Below are 21,746 nucleotides of genomic sequence, written 5' to 3'. Positions count from 1 at the left end.
CTTGCTTACCCTGAGTGTTTCTGCCTTCTGTGATTGGCTTGTTTCCTGACCCTGTCCCTTGATTTCACTGTTGGGTATTCTACAGTGATCTCCAGGCTTCAGTTTTGTTATTTTGTTTTTGTTGTTGTTACTGGGGATCGAACTCGGGACCTTGCACTTGCAAGGCAGGGGCCAGAACCACTGAGCTAAATCCCTGGCCCTAGGCATTCTGGGATTCACAATGTATTTTTTCTTTTTTTTTTGTACTGGGGATCGAACTTGGGATCTTGTGCTTGTGAGGCAGGTGGCGGAACCACTAAGCTAAATTCCTGGCCCTAAGGCTTCAGTTTTTAAAATGTGAATAAAGAAAACAGTTCTTATGAATAATACTGTGATATGGATTAACTAAGAGAATGAAAAGTGTTATAGGGCCTGGTAAATGCCAAAATACATAAATGCTATGCTTGGAACCATCACCATCAGCTTCATTTCTTGTTTTTTCTTATGTTTTAGCCTTCCTCGGCTTGTTTTGCTTTGGGATCAATTTCTTTCCAGTAAGAACAGTGAGGCAACTACCACACTAAACCAGAAGTGCTGTTCTATCCCCTCATTTCTTTCTTTTGTTTTTTGGTACCGGGGATCAAACTCGGGTCCTTGCACTTGCACAGCAGGCAGTGAAACCACTGAGCTAAATCCCCGACCCTATCTCCTCATTTCTTGCACTCTGGGCCTTCTCTCTTTTACACTATGGACGCTGAGCCACATCAACAGGAGGTCAAAGCCAGAGCAACACTGATGAAGTGTTCGTGGCAAGAAGGCCCTCCATCAGCCATTAACTGCATAGTTTCTTTCTATGAGTTGTATGCTCTGCCATGAGACACCGGAGGCATATTCTCTACTTTTGAGCAGTTTATAACTTATTTGACAGGACAGGATTTAAATCTTCTATCAGATAATCAGCTAGTGGCAATGCATAATGAAGTGCTAAGTTACATAAAATGAGATCACTGAGGAACTGGGCTGAGACTTCAGTGAGGACATAGCATTCAGAACAAGTAGATTCTCTCTCAAAATTATTTCTTTAGAAGGAAAAAATGGAAACAAAGCTTTTTTACATAGGGAAGGGAGGGGACTTGCTGGGGGGAATGGGATAAAATAACATTTATTAAAAAAGTATTTCTTTAGATCCCATTAGACTAAGTCTGAAAGAATTAGGGTGTCTACTTGATAAATGAATACAGATCAAAACAAAAATATGGTAAGAATTTTTTGTAATTTTCTAAATTATCCTAATTTGTGCTTGATCATAAGATAAAGGACAAACAGCCTTAAATGACATCTACAAATGATTCTTAACTTGCATCTTACCACTGTTTCAAATCTATTCCCATGCAAATCATAACTAGAGAGGCTCAACAAGAGAAAAATAGTCAGATTCCATCTCCCCATCTCATTTCTTTTTTTCAGTACCGGGAATCGAACTTAAGTCCTTGTGCTTGTGAAGCAGGTGGCGGAACCACTGAGCTAAATCCCTGGCCCTCCCCATCTCATTTCTAATAGGTTATCACTGCAAATAGTGAAGCAGCCATGTTTTGGACAGAAAAGGGAGAAGAAAGGAGAAAGAAAGATCTATATGAAGTTTAAAAAATGAAGCTGGGTGTGGTAGCACACACCTGTAATCCGAGCATTTGGGAGGCTGAGGCAGGAGGACTGCTGTGAGTTTGAGGCCAGCCTGGGCAACACAGTGAGTTCGTGGTCAGCCTGGATTACACAGAAAGACCCTGTCTCAAAAAAACAAAAAAAACGGGAATAGTTTCTGAATCAAAATGTGGGCCTCTTTGGGACTAGGCCAGATAAACAGGAATAGAAGGCAAGTGACCTGGAATACTCCCTTGTCCTACCAAGAAATGGTTGTCATAGAAGTAAGACACTTTTCTCTCTGCTTTACTTATTTCATCATAATGGGAAGAATAAGCTCTGCCTTCTCCCTAGACAGCATTTATCAGCATAAAGTATAAGAAAGCTCTTCCTTTGTGAGAAAGAAACTCTTCATTTTTAACCGCTTAACAGTTTACCCTGAGCATCACTTGGGGAGTGCATTTGTCTGTATTGACTATCTGACCATTACTTGTCATTTCAACCAGTCAATTCTTGTTAGCAATGAGATACACTAGTACATCTGTTTTATATCAACTATTTTCTGCATAGTTTTAAATTTTACAATGCTGTACCTGCCTTTGATATTTGTTTCTAGTAAAATCTAATAATAAGTTCTGGTTATTTTCTTTTACTAATTCGTGTTTTGTAAAAAATAAGCTGTTCTTTTGTGTTATAATCCATAAAAATTTTTATTATAAGTACATTAGATACAATTTTTATACTTCTCCAGAACTCAGTGATATTCTTTTACAATATAAAACAGACACATTTGGGACACTGAGACTCAAAAGGAAGAAAAAGTGCCAAAAGATACTCAAAAGAAAAAAATGAAAAGAGAGAAATGTTAGTATATCAGAGAAAAGTCTGTTTATGAAATGGAAAGACAAAAAAGATGTCTCCTTATTGTCAACTATTCATAATACAGAAATGACAGAACTTGAAAGAAACAAAACCAAAAAAATTCCAATAGTGGTCAATGATTATAGTAATTCATTCTTCGTATGGGTGGTGTTGACAGAGTTGACCAATATCTAACAACCTATCCTGTAATCAAAAAGTAAGGAAAATAATATTATAAAATATTTATGCACCTTCTAGACCAAACAATATAAAGCTTGTTTGTTATTTATTCAAAACAAGGGTTTGGTTATCTGGTATTTAAATAATTGGAATGGTAAGTGGTTAAAACTTTCTACTTGGTGGGACGGGGATTTAGCTCAGTGGCATTGCCACCTGCCTCGCAAGCACAAGGTCCTGAGTTCAATCCCCGGTAGCAAAAAAAAACCCTAAACAAAACAATAGCACAAAACTATTTCTACTTTAACATATACCTTTTGAGGTCAGAATGAGCTTTAAAATTTTTTTTCATTAGGTTTACTGGTACATTTTAGGTATACAATGAGACATTCATCATTGGGAACTTGCATCTTTACATGATATATCTTAGTTCTTATTTTATCCCCATTGCCCTGCCCTCCTTTTAATCCCTCCACCCCTCCCCCTCTTTACAAAGACTTTGTTTCCATTTTTTTCTTTTCTCATATTTTTTTCTTTCCCTTCTTTCCGTTTCCCTACCCCTCCCACTTCCCCTTCCCCTTTAGATGTTTTCTTCCTATTTCACATTATCAGCAATACATTTTTTTGGTATTAAATTCTTTTATTGGTACATTGTAGGTTTACAACACAATTACATTTCTCATTGGGAATTGGACCTTTACATAATGCATCTTGGTTCTTATTTTTTCCCCATTCCTAGCCCTCCCTTCACGCCCTCCACCCTTCCCTATTTACAAAGACTTTATTTCCATTTTTTCCATTTCTCAGCATTTTTTCCTTTCCCTTCTTTCCTTTCTCCTGTGCCTCCCACTACCCCTACCTCTTTGGACCTTTTCTTCCTATTTTACATTATCGATTATTCATTCTAATCATTGGTACATTTTAGGTATACAATATAATGACATTCATCATTGGAAATTTGCACCTTTACATAGTCTCTCTTGGTTGTTTTTCACCCTTGCCCAGCCCTCCCTTCAACCCCTCCAGCCCTCCCTATTTACAAAGATTTTTTTCCTATTTTTCCATTTTCTCATATTAATCCCATTCCCTTCTATCCTTTCCCTTAGCCCTCCCACTTCCTTCCCCTTTGCCCCTTTTCTTCCTATTTCACATGACCTATTATACATTTAGTCCTTATTTACACTTTCAGTTTCTCACAGCAGAGAAACTATTCGGTATTTACACATCTGTGTCCTATTTATTTCACTTAAGAGTATTGCCTCAATGTGCATCCACTTAGCTATAAATGTCTCTAATTTCTCATTTTTTATGGCTGAGTAGTACTTCATTTTATTAAAAAACCACATTTTCTTTATCCAGTCTCCAGTTGATGGGCATTTGGGCTGTTTCCAAATTTTAGCTATTACAAACTGTGCTGCTATGAACATGGGTGCACATATATCACTGTGGTGTGATTCTTTTAATTCTTTGGGGAAGATCCCCAGCAGTGGAATAGCGGGGTCAAATGGGATTTCCAGTCCTAGTTCTTTGAGGTATCTCCATACTGATTTCCACAGTGCTTGCACCAGTCTACACTCCCACCAGCAGTGGAGCAGGGTTCCTCTTTCCCCACAGCCCCGCCAGCATTGGTTACTGGTTGATTTCATGATAGCAGCCATTCTTTCTGGAGTGAAATGGAATCTCAGTGTTGTTTGCATTTGCATCTCTCGAATGACCAGTGACGTTGAACATTTTTTCATGTATTTATTTATTTTAATATTTAGATCTTTAATCCATTTTGATTTTAGTTTAGTGCATGGTGAGAGATACAGGTCTAGTTTTAATCTTTGGCAAGTTGAAGCCCAATTTTTCCAGCACCATTTATTAAAGAGGCTATCTTTCCTCCAGTGAGGGTGTTTGGCTCCTTTGTCGAAGATGAGATGGCTGAGTGTGTCTGGCGTTGTTTCTGCATCTTCTAATCTGTTCCACTGGTCCTCAGGCCTGTTTCTTTGCCAGTACCATGCTGTTTTTATCACAGTAGCTTTGTAGTACAGTGGCAGGTTGGGGATTGATACCCCCTGCCATGTCTCTGTTACCTAGAATTGCTTTTGCTATTCTGGGTCTCTTCTTATTCTAAATGAATTTTTGGATTGTTTTCTCGAGGTCTATGAAGTATGCTGCTGGGATCTCAATTGGAATTGCATTAAATCTATATAGCAGTTTTGGAAGTATGGCCATTTTCACTATATTAATCCTTCCTACCCAGGAGCAGGGGATGTCTGTCCATTTTCTGATATCATCTTTAATCTCTCTTTTCAGAGTGCCATAGTTTTCAGAGAAGAGGTCTTTGATTTCTTTTGTTAGGATGATTCCTAGGTATTTCAGTTTTTTGGATGCTATTGTGAAAGGAATTATTTGCCCTATTTCTCTCTCAGTGAGTCGTCATTCGTGTAGAGGAAAGCTATTGATTTTTGTGTGTTGACCTTGTAACCAGCTACTTGACTGAATTTGGTTATTAAGTCTACAAGACTTTTGGTGGAGTTCTTGGGGTCTTCTATATAGAGTATCATGTCATCTGCAAATAATGACAATTTGACTTCTTCATTTCCTATCTTTATTCCTTTTATTTCTTTCTCTTGTCTAATTGCCATGGCTAATGTTTCCAGAACTATATTGAACAAGAGTGGTGATAGTGGACATCCTTGTCTTGTTCCTGATTTTAGTGGGAAGGATTTCAGTTTTTGACCATTTAGTATGATATTGGCTGTTGGTTTTTCATAGATGGCTTTTATCAGTTTGAGGTAGAGACCATCTATTCCAATTTTTTGTAGGGCTTTTATCATAAATGCATGTTGGATTTTGTCAAATGCTTTTTCTGTGTCTATGGAGATAATCATATGGTTTTTGTCCTTGGCTCTATTGATATAGTGTATTACATTAATTGATTTTCATATATTGAACCATCCCTGCATCCCTGGGATGAATCCCACTTGATCAGGGTGTATGATCTTCTTGATGATCTTCTGCATTCTGTTTGCCAGTATCTTATTAAGGATTTTTGCATCTATGTTCATTAGTGAGATTGGCCTATAGTTCTCTTTTTCAGTTGGGTCTTTCTCTGCTTTGGGGATCAAGGTGATGCTTGCTTCCAGGAATGAATTTTGGAGTATTGCTTCCTTTTCAATTTCATTGAAGAGTTTAAACAGTAGTGGCAGCAGTTCCTCTCTAAATGTCTTGTAGAATTCAGCAGTGAAGCCATCAGGGCCCGGGCTTTTCTTAGGTGATAAGCTTTTAATTACGTTTTCAATTTCATTGGTTGATATTGGGTTGTTCAGAATTTTTAGGTCTTCTTCATTCAACTTTGGTAATTCATATGTATCTAGGAATCTGTCCATTTCTTCTGTGTTGTCCATCTTATTGGCGTATAGGTTCTGGAAGTAGGTATTGATGATCATCTGGATTTCTGCTGGGTCTGTGGTAGTTTCACCCTTTTCATTCCTAATTGCATGGATTTGGGCCTTTTCTTTCCTTTTTCTGATAAGCTTGACTAAAGGTTTATCAATTTTGTTGATTCTTTCAAAGAACCAACTCTTGGCTTCATTGATTTTTTGTATCGTTCTCTTAGTCTCCACTGCATTGATTTCTCCTCTGATCTTTATAATTTCTTCCCTTGTATGAGCTTTGGGGTTGTCCTGCTCTTCTTTTTCTAGAAGCTTGAGGTTCAGCATCAGGTTGTTTAATTGGACTCGTTCTGTTTTCCTAATATGCGTATTCACTGCTATGAATTTCCCTCGTAAGACTGCTTTCATTGTGTCCCATAGATTCCAGTATGTCGTATTGTCATTGTCATTTAATTGAAGGAACTGTCTGATTTCTTCTTTAATTTCCTCTGTGACCCACTGGTTATTCAGAAGTGTGTTGTTCAATTTCTACGTTTATGAAATTTTTTGAGTTTCTTTTGCTATGGATCTCCAATTTCATCGCACTGTGGTCTGATAATATACAGGGGATAACTTCAATTCCTTTGCACTTAAACATGTTCTGTGTGTATGTGGTCTATTTTGGAGAATGACCCATGTGCAGCTGAGAAGAATGTGTATTCTGATTTAGTGGGGTGGAAGACTCTGTAAACATCTGTTAAATTCATTTGTTCAAGAGTTCGATTGAGTTCTAGTATTTCATTACTTATTTTTAGTCTAGTTGATCTATCTATTTGTGACAGTGGGGTGTATTAGTGCATATATGGCTTTTCATGTCTGTTAGTATTTGTTTTATATAGTTGGGTGCACTAGTGTTCGGTGCATAGATATTTATGATTGTCATCTCTTCCTCTTGGATTCTTCCCTTTACTGGGATGTAGTGTCCTTCTTCATCTCTCTTAAGTAGTGTTGGTTTGAAATCTACTTGATCTGCCAAGAAGATAGCTACTCCTGCTTTTTTTTGGGTTCCTGTCACATGCAGTATTGTTTTCCACCCTTTAACTTTCAGTCTATGAGTTTCCTTTTGAATTAAGTGTGTTTCTTGTATGCAGCATATTGCTGGATTTTGCTTCTTGACCCATTTTGCCAGTCTATTTCTTTTGATTGGTGAATTGAGACCATTAACGTTGATGGTTATAACTGAAACGTATTGACTTGTCATTGCCATGACTTTTTCTTTTTGTTGGGTTCTCCCCCTTTACATTTAATTTCTTGTCATGCCAGATGGGTTCATTCTGCTTTGCTTCCTGGGGTTGTGATCCTCAATGTCTGTTCCTAGGCTATTGTGTAAAATTCTTTGGAGTGCTGGTTTGGTATTCACGAAGTTCCTAAGGTGCTCTTTGTCATGAAAGTCTCTTATTTCTCCATCCATTTTGAAAGATAGTTTTGCAGGGTACATCAATCTGGGTTGGAGGCTGTTTTCTTTTAGGGCTCGGAATATGTCACGCCAAGCTCTTCTTGCCTTGATGGTTTGTGTTGAGAAGTCTGCTGTGAGTCTGATGGGCTTTCCTTTGTATGTGACTTGTTTCTTTTCTCTGACTGCTTGGAGAACTTTGTTCTTCTGTTGTGTTTCTGGAATCTTAACGATTATATGCCTATGTGTAGATTTTTTTTGATCAAGGCTATTTGGAGTCCTATATGCCTCACTTATCTGTATGTCAAGCTCTTTTCCCCTGCTTGGGAAGTTTTCTGCCATTATTTCTGTGAACAGATTTTTTATGTCATCTGCACTCTCTCCTGTTTCTTCATTGAGCCCAATCAGTCTTATGTTATTCTTTTTTGCATCATCTAGCAGCTGCTGGATTGATTTCTCATGTTCCCTTATAATTTTGAAGCAATTTTTCTTTTCCTGGTCACTAATTGCAATCTTATCTTCTCTATCTGAAATTCTGTCCTCACATTGGCTCATTCTGCTGTGTAGACTTTCAATGGAATTTTTCATGTCCTGGAAATCTATTTGCATCTGTTTTATGGATTCCATTTGTTTCTTATGTTGGGATTCCATCATGTTCCTCAGCTCCTCTCTATATTTATTAATCATGTCTTGCACTAAGGGCACAATTTCTCCTGTTATCTGAGAAATTATTTCTGATTTCATTTTTTCCAGATCCCCTTTTGTTGCCAGTTCAGTGGGTCCAGGTGGTTGAGTATCAGAGTGTTCCATCTCATTTCCCTTTGGGGTTGCTGTAGGTGATCTGGAAGTCTGGTTTTGAGACTTATTTATGTGTTTTCTCATTTTGACTGGGGCGGGGGGCTGTTAGCGCCTGCACAGATTACCTCCTCTGAGCTGGGTGAGGTGGGACAGGGGCCGGGAGCAGCGGTAGGGATGGTGGCCGGGAAACCCCTTCCTCTGGACCAGGAGCAGTGGGATGGTGGCTCAGAAGGCCCTCCTTCTGGGCCAGGAACGGTGGGAAGGATGGTGGCCCGGAAGCCCCTTCCTCTGGGCCAGGAGCAGCGGGACAGACGGTGGCCCAAGAGCCCTTTCCTCTGGGCTGGGAGCAGCGGGAGGGATGGTGACCGGGAAGCCCCTTCCTCTGGACCAGGAGCAGTGGGACGATGGCTCAGAAGCCTCTACCTCTGGGCTGGGAACAGTGGGACTCAGTACCTTGGTCTGGTGGTCTGGTGTCCTCTGCGCCTTGGTAATGTGGAATCAGGTGGCTGCCTGTCCGCAGTGGGGTGACTCGGCGTCTTCCGCGTGACTCAGGACCTCGGTAGGGCGTGCACATACCTGCCTGTCTGCAGCGGCCTGATTCGGCGTGTGTTCTGCGTGACTGGGGACCTTGGCAGGGTGTCACATTTTTTTTCTGTACCAGGGATCAAACTCAGGATCTTGTGCTTGCAAGGCAGGCACAGTACCACTGAGCTAAATCTCTGGCCTTCAATTACATATTTTGATCCTTATTTACACTTTCAGTTTCTCACACCAGAGAAACAATTCAGTACTTACACATGTATCCTATTTATTTCACTTAAGAGAATGGCCTCAATGTGCATCCATTTAGCTATAAATGTCTCTAGTTTCTCATTCTTTATGGCTGAATAGTACTCCATTTTATAAAAAACCCACATCTTCTTTATCCAGTCTCCAGTGGATGGGTTCAAATTTTAAATTTACTTAACTATCTTTTTTTTTATCATACATGCTTGGAGTACATAATGAACACATTCATCATGGGGCAGTGGTTCATGTACATACTTCACCTTAATCCTTTTTATTTCTCTTCCCCTAGTCTTCCTCCCCTATAAGCTTTTATAACAATGACACAAACAGGTAAATGTCTCAGCAGTGTGTTTTATTGCTTAGGAAGTTACCAGAATACATGTAGACATTGAACCTATTGTTTTACAAGAAATAGTTTGGTTTGGATTCTGAAACAAAGAACTAAGGCATTATTAAGTCAGGAAACCTAAAGCAGATGCCCCCCCACCTTCCCCTCCTGCTGTTGGGAATGGAATCCTGGGCCTCACACTTGCTAGGCAAGCACTCTTTTTTTTTTTTTTTGGTACCAGGGATCAAACTCAGGACCTTGTGCTTACAAGGCAGGGGCCGGATCCACTGAGCTAAATCCCTGGCCCTAGGCAAGCAAGCACTCTTATCACTGAGCTACGTCCCTAGGCACACACCCCCCCCCCCAGCAGATTTTTAAAAAGCAAAGCAAATACATTTTTAATTCCAAAAATGTTCAAATAGGGGAACACCAGAGAATGAGGACAATACAACCAAAGAGAAAACAGAACCAAGAAACATGCCTAGGCATTTTGCTGTTCTGTTTAGCCACACTAGGGATTGAACCCAAGAGTGCTATACCACTGAGCTACACCCTCAACCCCCCTTTTCTATTTTTTATTTTGAGACAGAGTCTTGCTGAGTTGCCCAGACTGGTCTTGAATTTCTACCTCAGCCTCCCAAGTACTGGGTTTACAGAAATGTGCCACTGCACTCTGCTACTTTGGAATAATTTATTCCCTGGTATGTGACTTTCTATGAAGCAGAGGGATATAAGGTTATAAGCAAACCCCTAATTTTCAGCTACTCTCAGCATGTGATAATTTTGGGGTATGAATGCTAATTACTTGCATAGAACAAGAAAATTTTAACATTTCTCTTCCCTCTTTACAATCTCTTCTTGATAACCTTCTGGTAACAGGCCTCAGATGTGCAGTGGGAACTTGATTATTAAAATCAGACATAAAAACTCTCAAGTTCAAAGTAGTTCCTATAGAAGACACTTAAATATAAGCTTTCTTACCTACGAAGAATTGTTACACGAACTAACAAATGTGGAACCAACAAATGTGAAAAGTTCACATCTGCACAGATATTCAGAGACCCTGGCATATTAGAAGCGCTCAAAATTGTTAAGCACTTTCCTTAACCTTTTCTAAACAGATGTTAAGTGTTACCAGCATCTGACAAATCCTAATCACTTAAATTCTAGTCTTTCATACTGTAACTTTTCAATCCATGTGTTTTTGTAATCAAGACAAGAGAGGGTTTGTGAGTAGAAAAAAAACAAGTACACAAAACCTCTCCAAGATTCAGCTAAAAACAAGCAATCAGGGCAAAAATCAACTAAGTATATTAAAAATATATCCAAGGGAGATCCCATGACAAGAATAGTTGAATATTAGGGATTGAATATTAATACATCTTACATTAGTAAGTTCAAAAGAAAAAATAAGTTAGATTATTTTGTTATATCCTAAAAAAGGCATTTGATAAAATACAATACCTTCCTAATTTTTAAAAAAGACTAATAGGAAAAGATTAATAGAAAATTACTTTTTCACATCAATTAAAAAAAAAAATACATACTTTCCATAAATAGCATTAGACAATCAGAGACCAGAACATTCCTTCTGAAGACAGGAAGAAAATAGGGGCCTACTTCTGCTACTTACATCAAACTTTTCTGGAAACTCAGCTATGAAGTATTTGGAAATAAATGGTATAAAAAAATGAAAGGTAGGGCCGGGGATTTAGCTCAGTGGTTTCAGCGCCTGCCTTGCGAGCGCAAGGTTTCAAGTTCAATCCCCAGAACCAAAAAAATAAAAAAAAATAAAGGAAGAGGAAAAAAAATCCCTATTTACAGATATGCCTATGTACTGGATCTCAAGAGAATCAACCAGAAAGCTAGTGGAAATGTAAGAAAATACAAAAATCAAATACAGAAAATGAAAAGCTTTCTTAATACAAGTGGTAATCAATTAAAAAAAAAATATATATATATATGTGGAAAGTAAATAGAGATACATGCTGAAGAATTCAAGTGGGGGTCATGGTGCCCAAGCGAGTGTCCTGAGCAAGGCACTGAGAGCCCCCCATGGGCTAGACTGCCTTCTGTGACTTCTGCTGGCTGCAGGCTGCATGGGAAGGACTCCGGGGACTGGGGGCCACGAGATGGAGGCAGTGACCTTTGAGGATGTGGCTGTGAACTTCACCAGGGAGGAGTGGGCTTTGCTGGATCCATCCCAAAAGAAGCTCTACAGAGATGTGATGTGGGAAACCTTTAGGAACCTGGCTGCCATAGGAAGAAACTCAGGTGACCAGCAAATTGAAGATGAATACAAAACTTGCAGGAAAAGTCTAAGGCATAGTGGCACATGGCTGTAATCCTAGCACATGAAAGGCTGAGGCAAGAGGATCGCAGTGACATCTAGACTATCCTGGACTAAATAGCGAGTTCAAGCCAAGCCTGAACTAAATAGGAAGACCCTGTCTAACCCCTCCCCCCAAAAAAACGTTTTACTAAGCAACAATAATAGTCTGTGCTTAGGTTTTCCTCCATTCTTACAAAGAAAATTTAAGCACCAAGAACACTGATCTTCACCAAAGCCATAAACCTCATAGTGATTGTTTCTCCCATGGTGAGGGGCACATGTTGGCATCAGTACTTCACACATCACAGACATGAAGTTCAAATATACTGCTCATGACTAATGATTTTATGCATCTTAGAGACACTGAAGACAACAATGTCAATAAGTCTACCATATATTAGCCCATAAAGCATTCCTATGTAAATATAAAAGAATCAAAATTATACACTAGAAATGTCAAAAATGTATAAAAACTATGGGAACTTGAGAATACTATCTTCTATTAATGAGTCTCAGAACAAATTAAAGAAAACAGGAGTTTCTAGAGTCCAGTTATAATACCAATACAACATAAAGAGAACCAACTGGACACAAGGAAAGCAGTCCTACGAGGGCAAAACTTAAGTGGTGCAAACCACTTAAATCAGAAAAGCCAAGTAAGCTCACATAAAAAAACCTAACAATGCATCTCAATTTCCTGGAAAAAGAAGAGAAATCCAAAGCTCTGATAAGGGAAATTGTAAAGACAAAAGTAGAAAAGAATAAACAGACTAAGAATTATAGTGATTCAAAGAGCTGTTTGTTTAAAAAAATAAACAAAATAGACAGTATCTTAGCCAGTCTTACACAAATAAGGAAAGGAGGCCTAAATTCACACAGTTAGAAACAAATCCAAAATCAATGTATTTGTGAATACACCAGACAACATAAGTAGTCCATCGCTATAAATGTCTACAAAAGAGAAAGAGAATGTGTCCATGTAAACAATACCGTGATTCAGCTTAAGGTTCTATAAAAAGAAGAACACTCCTTAGGGGAAGTGGGAAGGGTAGGGGAAAGGAAAGAAGGGAAAAGAAAAAATATCAGAAAAGGAAAAAATGGAAACAAAGTCTCTGCAAATAGGGAAGGGTGGAGGGGGGGGAACGGAAGGCAGGGAAATAGGGAAAAAATAAGAACCAAGATATACCAAGTAGAGGTACAAGATCCCAACGATGAATGTAACTGGGTTTTTTTTGTTTGTTTGTTTTGTTTTTACCTAAAATGTACCAATAAACTTAATGAAAAAAAAAGAATTCAAGTGGGAAATGATTTTGTAACTACAAAATATTTCAGAAAAAATATATGAATTATGACAAAATTTTAACAAACGTTCAATTTAGGAGATGAATTATATCGGGGTTCATTAAAACTTTCTCTCTGCTTTTTGATAGATTTAAAAATCTTTATAGTGGCCGGGCATGGTGGCACACCTCTGTAATCTCAGCACTAGGGAGGCTGAGGCAGGAAGATCAAGAGTTCCAGTAGCCTGTACAAAGTGAGTTCAAGGCCAGCCTGAACTACATAGTGATACTCTATCTCAAAAAAAAAAAAATTATAGTAACATTAACAAAAGCCAAGAAACTTATGGGGAAAAAAGAATAAAGAGGATTTAACTCAAGGAATATTAACATGTTCTTTAAGGCCAATATAACTAAAATATCTTGTTTACTCCTTGCACTCAACACCTTTCTTATTCCTTATACCAAAGTAAATTTCAGACAGATCAAAGATTTAAGCAGAAAAAAGAAGGCAATAAAAGTGCCAGAAGAAAATATGGATAGTTAAAAAAAATAATCCTAAGGTGGGGAAGAACTTTCTAAACATGATAAAATCATGAACCCATAATTATCTGACCAATATATTTAAAATAAAATAAAAATTTCTATATAGCAAAATAAATAATAAACAATGATAAGATTTTAAAAACTAAAATTTAAAAAAATTGCAACGAGAGAACACCCTGAAATTAGAATTGGCAAATAATACTGACAATTCACAAAAACTAAGGTAAAAAATAGGAGCAGATGTTTAATTTTATCACTAATCAGATAAATACAGGTGCCAACCAGACTAAAAAAATGACAATGCCCAAAGTTGATGAGAATATGGAAAATGAGCGCTTTAAAGTATTATTGGTAGGTATGAAAACAGCCCACTTTTAGATTCTGGGGGTGAGGTACTGTGAATTGAACCCAGGTCTTTACACTGAGCTATGTCCCAGCCTATTTGCCTCCCTCCCTCCTTTCCTCCCACCCTCCCTTCCTTCCTCCCTTTTCTCTTCCTGCCCCTTTCCCTCTTCCCCTCCTACTTCTCCTTCCTCATCCCTCTCCCTCTCTCTCTACAGGGTCTTGCTAAGACACTAAATTGTCCAGGCTTGCCTTGAATTTGTGATCTTCCTGCCTCAACTTCCCAGAGTACTGGCATAACAGTCATATTACTATTATGCTCAACTCATTTTAAAAAATTTATGTAAGATAAACTGAACAGTACACATTGGGAACTGGCTAATACATTTACATAAGAAACTATATTTACAATAAAGAATGATGTAGATATATACATATAAAAGGATTAAACATTATACTACAATAATTATGGTATATTCCATTTTTGTTAAATCTCACATTCAATTTTCACACAAAGATTTCGAAGCAAATTTAAATAGTTATCGTTGCTGATAGTGGGATTTCATCTATTTTTACTTTCTTCTTTCGATTTTTTGGAATTGTTTACATTTTTTTAAATTAAAAATCCCTATTTTAATTTTAGGAAAATATATTTTTGGGGGAGTTACCGGGGATCGAACTCAGGACCTTGTGCTTTTGAGGCAGGCGGCAGAACCACTGAGCTAAATCCCTGGCCCAGGAAAATATTTTTTAAATGGTGGTGATTACTGAAGTTGGGTGACAAGCACATGGAGGATCACTATACTATCTTCTCTACTTTTCTGAAAGTTCAAAAGTTAAAAAATATATAAAAGGGGCGAAAGGAACAGGCTGAACAGAATTCAGAGGGTCAGAATTCATTAAAGGACACTTAAAACTATCTGTGGTTCAAATTAATTCAAAGCCCATTCATATGACTGAAAGGAAGGATAAAGATTAAATAAAGTCAATTAGTGCCCCAGAACACTGGAGCTGAAAGTACTATTTCCAGTTTACAGATGGAAACTGAGGGCTAAAGAGGTGAGATTTAATCGTCCCCCACCCCACCATGCCCTGGTACTGGGGATTGAACTCAGGACCCTGCCCTTGCTAGGCAAGCGCGGTGCCACTGAGCTACATTCTCAGCCCAAGAGTTGAGATTTAAACAAACAGAAACTTGAGTTTATGAAGTATATTGTGTCTGATTAGAATGGGTATATATGCTGATGCCTACTGACATACTAAGCCAAACAGAACACATGTTGCCCTCTGCAAAAACACAACTTACTGGGTCCTAAAAGAAAGCTCAGGGCTGGGCATGGTGACATGTGCCTGTAGTCCTAACTACTAGGGAGGTGGAAGTTGGAAGATCACTTCCAGGGTACCATAGTAAGACCATGTTGGAAAAAACCCAAAAAATTTAGGAAAAGCCTGAACAATATTTTAAAAATCAAATATTACTCTCACATATTAAAATTATGCTCAAATAAAAATAAATGGGAATATGACCAATTTGACTCTCATATGAGCACTCTAACTCCACTTTTATCACTACAAGGTAGAACAAAACTTGAGCTATGGATCGAAAATATTGGATAGGCCTTTAACAGGAAAGGAAAGCAAATGGAAAAAAAACCATATACATAAGATACTCAATATTATTAGTAATAAAGAAAGTGCAAATTAAAGGTAGAACAGAGCTGGGGATTTAGCTCAGTGGCACTGCACCTTGCTCACAAGTGCAAGATGCTGAGTTCAAACCCTAGCACCAAAAAAAAAAAAAGGTAGAACAAAACTTGGATTATGAGTGAAAAATACTGGACCGGCTCTTAACAAAAAGGAAAACAAATGGAATACAGACATATAAAAAGATGTTCAATCTTACTACTAATTAAGAAAATGGAACCACAGTGAGAACCAGGCATGGTGACACATCCCTATAGTCCTACCAATCTGGAAGACTGAGCTCAGCCTGGGCAATTCAGCCACTTAGTGAGACCCTGACTCAAAAATAAAAAAGGGGGCAGGGGATTTAGCTCAGTGGTTCCACCACCTGCCTCGCAAGTGCAAGGTCCAAAGTTTGATCCCTGGTACCAAAAAATATATAAATTTAAAAAATAAAAATAAAAAAGGGCTGGCTGGGGATGCAGCTCACTGCAAAGGCCCTGGGTTCAATCTCCAGTACTGCAAACAATCGACAAAAAACTCACAGTGACACAGTATTTTACTTTCACCAGATTGGCAAAAATTATAAATAGGACATCAAATAATGTGATCACAGTGATTAGAACAATTAAATACTGGTGGAGGGCAACTCAAAATATCTACTTTGGGAGGGTTTGGCCTGACATGGCACAGTGGCAGAACAGATACACCCTGATCTGTGAATACTCCAGGGCAGTGGTTTTCCAAGTAGGGCGTGGAATGGTCCTCAGGAACTCCAGAGTCCCTTTCAGGAGGTCTGGAGAAGATAACTCTACTCTGGCTCCAGAGGTAAAGCATGTGACTATGGAAGAACATAAGTGCACTCTGTGTCCTCTTTCTGGGACTGATGGAGAGGTTTGTAAAATGAAAAAGAAATCTGAAGAAATTACAAAATGCAGCAGAGTGATAATAAGTAAATATCAAAGTTAGACCTGGAAAATAGAGAAGTTCAACATAAAATACAATTATCTTCTAGGAGAAAGAGATTAGGCCAGGAGCATTGTTCAAAGAGCTAATGGCAAAAATATTTCTAGATTTTACCAAAGTTGCCTGTGTTGTTTTCTCATTGCTGAGACATAATACCCAACACCCACAATTTAAAAGAGGAAAGGTTTATTTTGGCTCATAGTTTGTAGAGGTTTTGGTCCCTAATTGGCTAGCTTCAAAGCAAGGCGGCATGGTAGAGAGGCACGGCAGAGGAGAATCAGCTCATGGCATGGCAATGGGAAGGAGAGAGAAGGTGAAGGGAAGAGTGGGAAAGAGATGAACTCTTGCAGGCCACACCCCCAGTGACCCACCTCCTCCAACCAGGCTTCACCTCCCTACGTGACAGTTATAAACTCATAAATGGACTAATCATGCTCTCAAGATCCAGTCCCTCCCAAAAGTCCCACCTGTGTTTTGGGGGGACATCCAGATAGAAACCATAACATCACCCATGCTCAGATTCAGAAAGCCCAACAATTATCCAGATGAGGATAAATAAAAACAAATCCACACTCACATATTACTGGGAATCTGAAGAACAAAAGATAAAGACTGAAAAGCTCCCTCAGACAGAAGCAGTCAGACTGATAGCTAACTTAAAAAAAAAATAAACAATTTAGGGTTGGTTCACAATTATACTGCTCATTTATTTTAAGTGTATAACTTGTTGATCTTCTGTAAATTTGCCACATACTACCATTTTAGGCAGCTAAGTTGGGTAAAAATATTATAGGCAGTCAGATAGGGCTGGGCCCTTGAGAGAATCAGTGCAAAAGATGAAGACACATTACAACTTTGGCCAGAGACGCATCTGTTGGAGGCCAGACCTCAAAATAAAGACAAAATGACCAGGCCCTACATACTTCCCCAAGGGATAAGAGGTAACACCTGGCCCAATAAAGTCTACACAGACATCAGTCACCACAGTGGGTGATCAAGACCTTCTGATCCATCCTTTCCTTAAAAAAGTTCTTCTTTCCATATACATTTGCTATGTGACTTGCTTCCTCATTGGATCAACATTACCTAAGTGGTTATGCTTGTAATCTTTTTTTTTTTTTTGTGGTACTGGGGGATTGAACTCAGGACCTTGCGCTTGTCAGGGAGGCATGGCGCCACTGAGCTACATCCCCAGCCCTTTATACTTGTAATCTTATTGGTTGATCATAGTTTTGTCTCACATTGTGTACCCACCTTATGATTTTGTTCTATAAAACTTCCCCTGTGAAGAGGGGTCCCTGGCAACCCACTTGGGCCCCCTCCTGTCTCTCAGGAGCTAAAATCTCTCCCTCTCAATAAATATTTCCTACTGTTAACCTCCACTGTTCCTTAGGATTCATTCTTCAATTTTGGGGAACATGAACTTGAGGTATCTGACATCTAGTAGGTTGGGAGTTATATTATTTCCCTTATATCATTTAGAGGTTCTACATCAGTACAACCATCACGATTCAGTTTTAGAATATTTCCATCACCAAAATAAGATCACTTGTGCCCATTTGTAGTGAATCCCTAGTCCAAGTCCATCCCAGGAAACCAATCTGTTCTTTGTACAGGTTTTTTTTTTTTTTGACATATAAATGGAACCATAAAATGTCTGGCTTCCTCCATTAGTATGTTTTTGAGGGTTATCTATTTGTAGCATGTATTAGTATTTTATTATTATTATTATTATTTGGTACCGGGGATTGAATTCTGGACCTTGCACTTGCAAGGCAGGCAGCAGAACCACTGAGCTAAATCCCTGGTCCAGTATTTTATTATTTTTATTGTTGACTAGTACTTTATTGTAATATATACACCATATTTTGTTTATCCATTCACCAGCTGGTGGACATTTGGACCATATCACTTTTTAGTTACTATGAATAATAATGTTATGAGAATATTCACTTACAAATGTTTGTGTGAACCCAGGTAGCATTTCTTCTGCTGGGTCATACAGTACACTTGTTTTAACTTCTTAAGAAACTGCTGGAGTGTTTTCCAAAATAGCTGTGCCAGTTTACTTTCTCATCAATAGTGTACAAGGATTCTTGTTCTTTCACATCCTCACCAACATTTGTTATTACCTGCCTTATTGATTATAGCTATTTTAGTGAATGTGAATTGATATTTTACTGTGGCTTTAATTTGTATTTCTCTAATGACTAATTTGCTTTTCCCAAATGACTAATGATGTTCAGCATCTTTTCATGTTTTTATTTGGCATATCTTCTTTGGTTTACTGAAACCTTTTGCCCATTTAAAAACTGGTTTGGGGCTGGGGATTTAGCTCAGTGGTTTCGCCACCTGCTGTGCAAGCTCAAGGACCCGAGTTTGATCCCTGGTACCAAAAAACAAAAAAACAAAAAAAACAAAAAAACTGGTTTGTTTGTTATAGTGAGTGGTAAGTTTTTTATATATTCTGGATATAAGTCTTTTATCTGACAATGGGCAGATAGCAATAAATGAACTCAGAGAAGAATAGAAAAATATCTTCAAGGGGCTGGGGATTTAGCTCAGTGGTTTTGCTGCCTGCTGCGCAAGCGCAAGGACCCAAGTTCGATCCCTGGTACCAAAAAAAAAAAAAAGAAAGAAAAATGTCTTCAATGTGCTGAAAAACTAATTGTGACTATATAATTTTAGATATCAATAAAATATATTTTAGGAAGACGTTAATTAAAAACATTTTCAGACTAAAACTGGGAGCTTACTACCAAAAGATACTCATTAATGTGTATTAATTATTGCTATATAATAATACTATCACTACTACTATTACTACTACTGATACATATTTATTATCACACAGTTTCAGTGTGTCAGGCATTCAGAAGCAGTGAAACTGGGTGGTCCTAGCTCAGGAGCTCTTGTGAGGTTCTAGCTAAAGTTTGACCAGGGCTGCAGAATCTTTGTCCCTAATTTACAAGGCTGCTAACAAGCAGCCTCACTTCCTCTCCACACAAACATTTCCCAGGGCTTCTTAGTATATGTGCTGCTGATTTAGCTCAGTGGTTCCGCTGCCTGCTGTGTAAGCGCAAGGACCCAAGTTCAATCCCTGGTACCAAGAAAAAAAAAAAGTCATGTGCTGCTGAAGCAAGCACATTTCCCAGGGCTTCTTGCTAACTCCCAACATAGGAGGTAGCTTCTCCATGGTGAACAGTCCAAGAAAGAGGAAGGCAAAAGTATAACATATTTTGTGACCCACCCTTGGAAGTCAGGTTCTTATCATTTCCTCAATATTCTAAAGATTATACAGATGAGCTTGTTTAGTGTGAGAGAGAATAACACAAGAGTGTGAAACCCTGAGGGCCAGAATCACTGGGGACTCCTTGGGGGCACTTATGTAACTTCAGGATGTGAAGCCAACTCAAAAAATTCCACCCAAAGACCCCTAGAATTAATCATGTCCAACAATGTGGCAGGATACAAAAATCAACACATAAAAATCAACAATATTCCTATACACCAATAATGAACCCACTGAAAAAGAAATTAGGAAAAATTATCATTCACAATAGCCTCAAGAAAAATTAAATACTTAGGAATTAACAAAGGAAGTGAAAAAGCTCTATAATGAAAACTATAGTACTCTGCAAAAGGAGCCAGAGAAGGACATCAGAAAATGGAAAGATATCCCCTGTTTCTGCATAGGCAGAACCAATATTGTCAGAATGGCCAAACATCTAAAACTGATATATAGGTTTAATGCAATCTCAATCAAAACACCAATAACATTCCTCACAGAACTAGAAAAAACAATCCTAAAATAGAAGAGACCCAGAATAGCAAAAACAATCCTGGGCACCAAACAAAGCAGCAAGGATCACAATCTTAGATTTCAAGTTTATTACAAAGCTACATAAGAACAACATTCCACTTGCACAAAAACAGACACGTAGATCAATGGAACAGAACAGTAGATGCAGATACAACCCAAGGCACATTCAATCATCTTTTTTTTTTGGTACCGGGGATCGAACTCGGGTCCTTGCACTTGTGCAGCACGTGGTGAAACCACTGAGCTAAATCCCCAGCCTCAATCATCTTAACTTTAAGGACAAAGGGACAAAAATAAATACTGGAAGAAAGATAGCCTCTTCAAAAAATGGTGGCTGGGAAAACTGGTTACACATATGCAAAGAGTGAATCTAGACTCTCACCATGTACTAAAATAAAATAAAAATGGATTAAAGATCTAAATATTAAGACAGAAACAATCTGCTAGAAGATAAAATACGTAAAACTCTTGAATACATAGGCTTAGGTAAAGACTTTTTGAACAGAACCCCAATTTCACAAGAAATAACATCAAGAATCAACAAATGGGATCATATCAAATTAAAAAGTTTCTGCATAACAAAGGAAACAACCCATATAGTGAAGAGACAAACTACAGAATAGGAAAATAACTTTTGCCAGCTACTCCTTGCATAGAGGACTAATATCTAAAATATATAAAGAACTCAAAAAATTAGAGCCCCCATAAAAGATTCAATCAAAAACAGGTGATTGAAATGAATAGATATTTCATATACAAATGGCCAATAAATACATGAAAAAATGTTCAACATCATTGGCCATGAGAGAAATGTAAATTAAAACACTGACAGTCTACCTTACTCTGGAAATAATGGCTATTATCAGTAAACTCAATAATAACAAATGCTGGCAAGGGTGCAGGGGAAAAAAGGAGCCATTCTACATTGTTGGTGGGAATAGTAAAAACCACTACAGAAATCAGTACGGAGATTCCACAGAAAACTAAAAATAGAAATTCTGTTTGACCCAGCTATTCCCCTCCTAAATATCTTCCCAAAAGAGTTAAAGACATAATATTACAGAGATACATGCATATCCACATTTATAGCAGTACAACTTATAATAACTAAATTGGAAGCAGCCTAAATGTCCATCAACAGATGAATAGATAAAGTGTGGTACTTATATACAATGAAGTACTACTCTTTCAGAAAGAAAGTTAAACTTAAGTAATTTGTAGGAAATGGGTGCACCTTGATACCACAATGTAAAAGTATGGCCATGCATGGTGTGGCACATGCCTATAATCTCAGCATGGAGGCAGAAGCAGGTGGATTACTAGTTCAAGGCCAGCCTAGACTATATAGTGAGGCCCTGTCTCAAAAAGCAAATAAATAAATAAATAAATAAATAA

The 21,746-nt window shown here is 38.1% G+C and overlaps 1 protein-coding gene and 1 pseudogene across 2 annotated transcripts in view; one reads left to right on the top strand and one right to left on the bottom strand.

The window, feature by feature from the left end:
- Pacs1 (phosphofurin acidic cluster sorting protein 1) overlaps positions 1-21,746 on the bottom strand; it is a 190,224-nt gene that overhangs the window by 69,528 nt on the left and 98,950 nt on the right. The window lies entirely within an intron of this gene.
- On the top strand, positions 11,509-11,838 carry LOC110350665 (zinc finger protein 124 pseudogene; annotated as a pseudogene).

The sequence above is a fragment of the Heterocephalus glaber genome, unplaced genomic scaffold (assembly GCF_053883595.1).
Source record: "Heterocephalus glaber isolate CG9 unplaced genomic scaffold, H.glaber_assembly_v1.0 deba00000594, whole genome shotgun sequence".
NCBI lineage: Eukaryota > Metazoa > Chordata > Mammalia > Rodentia > Bathyergidae > Heterocephalus > Heterocephalus glaber.
Note: the sequence above shows the minus strand (reverse complement) of the source record. Positions and strands in the feature narration are given on the sequence as shown.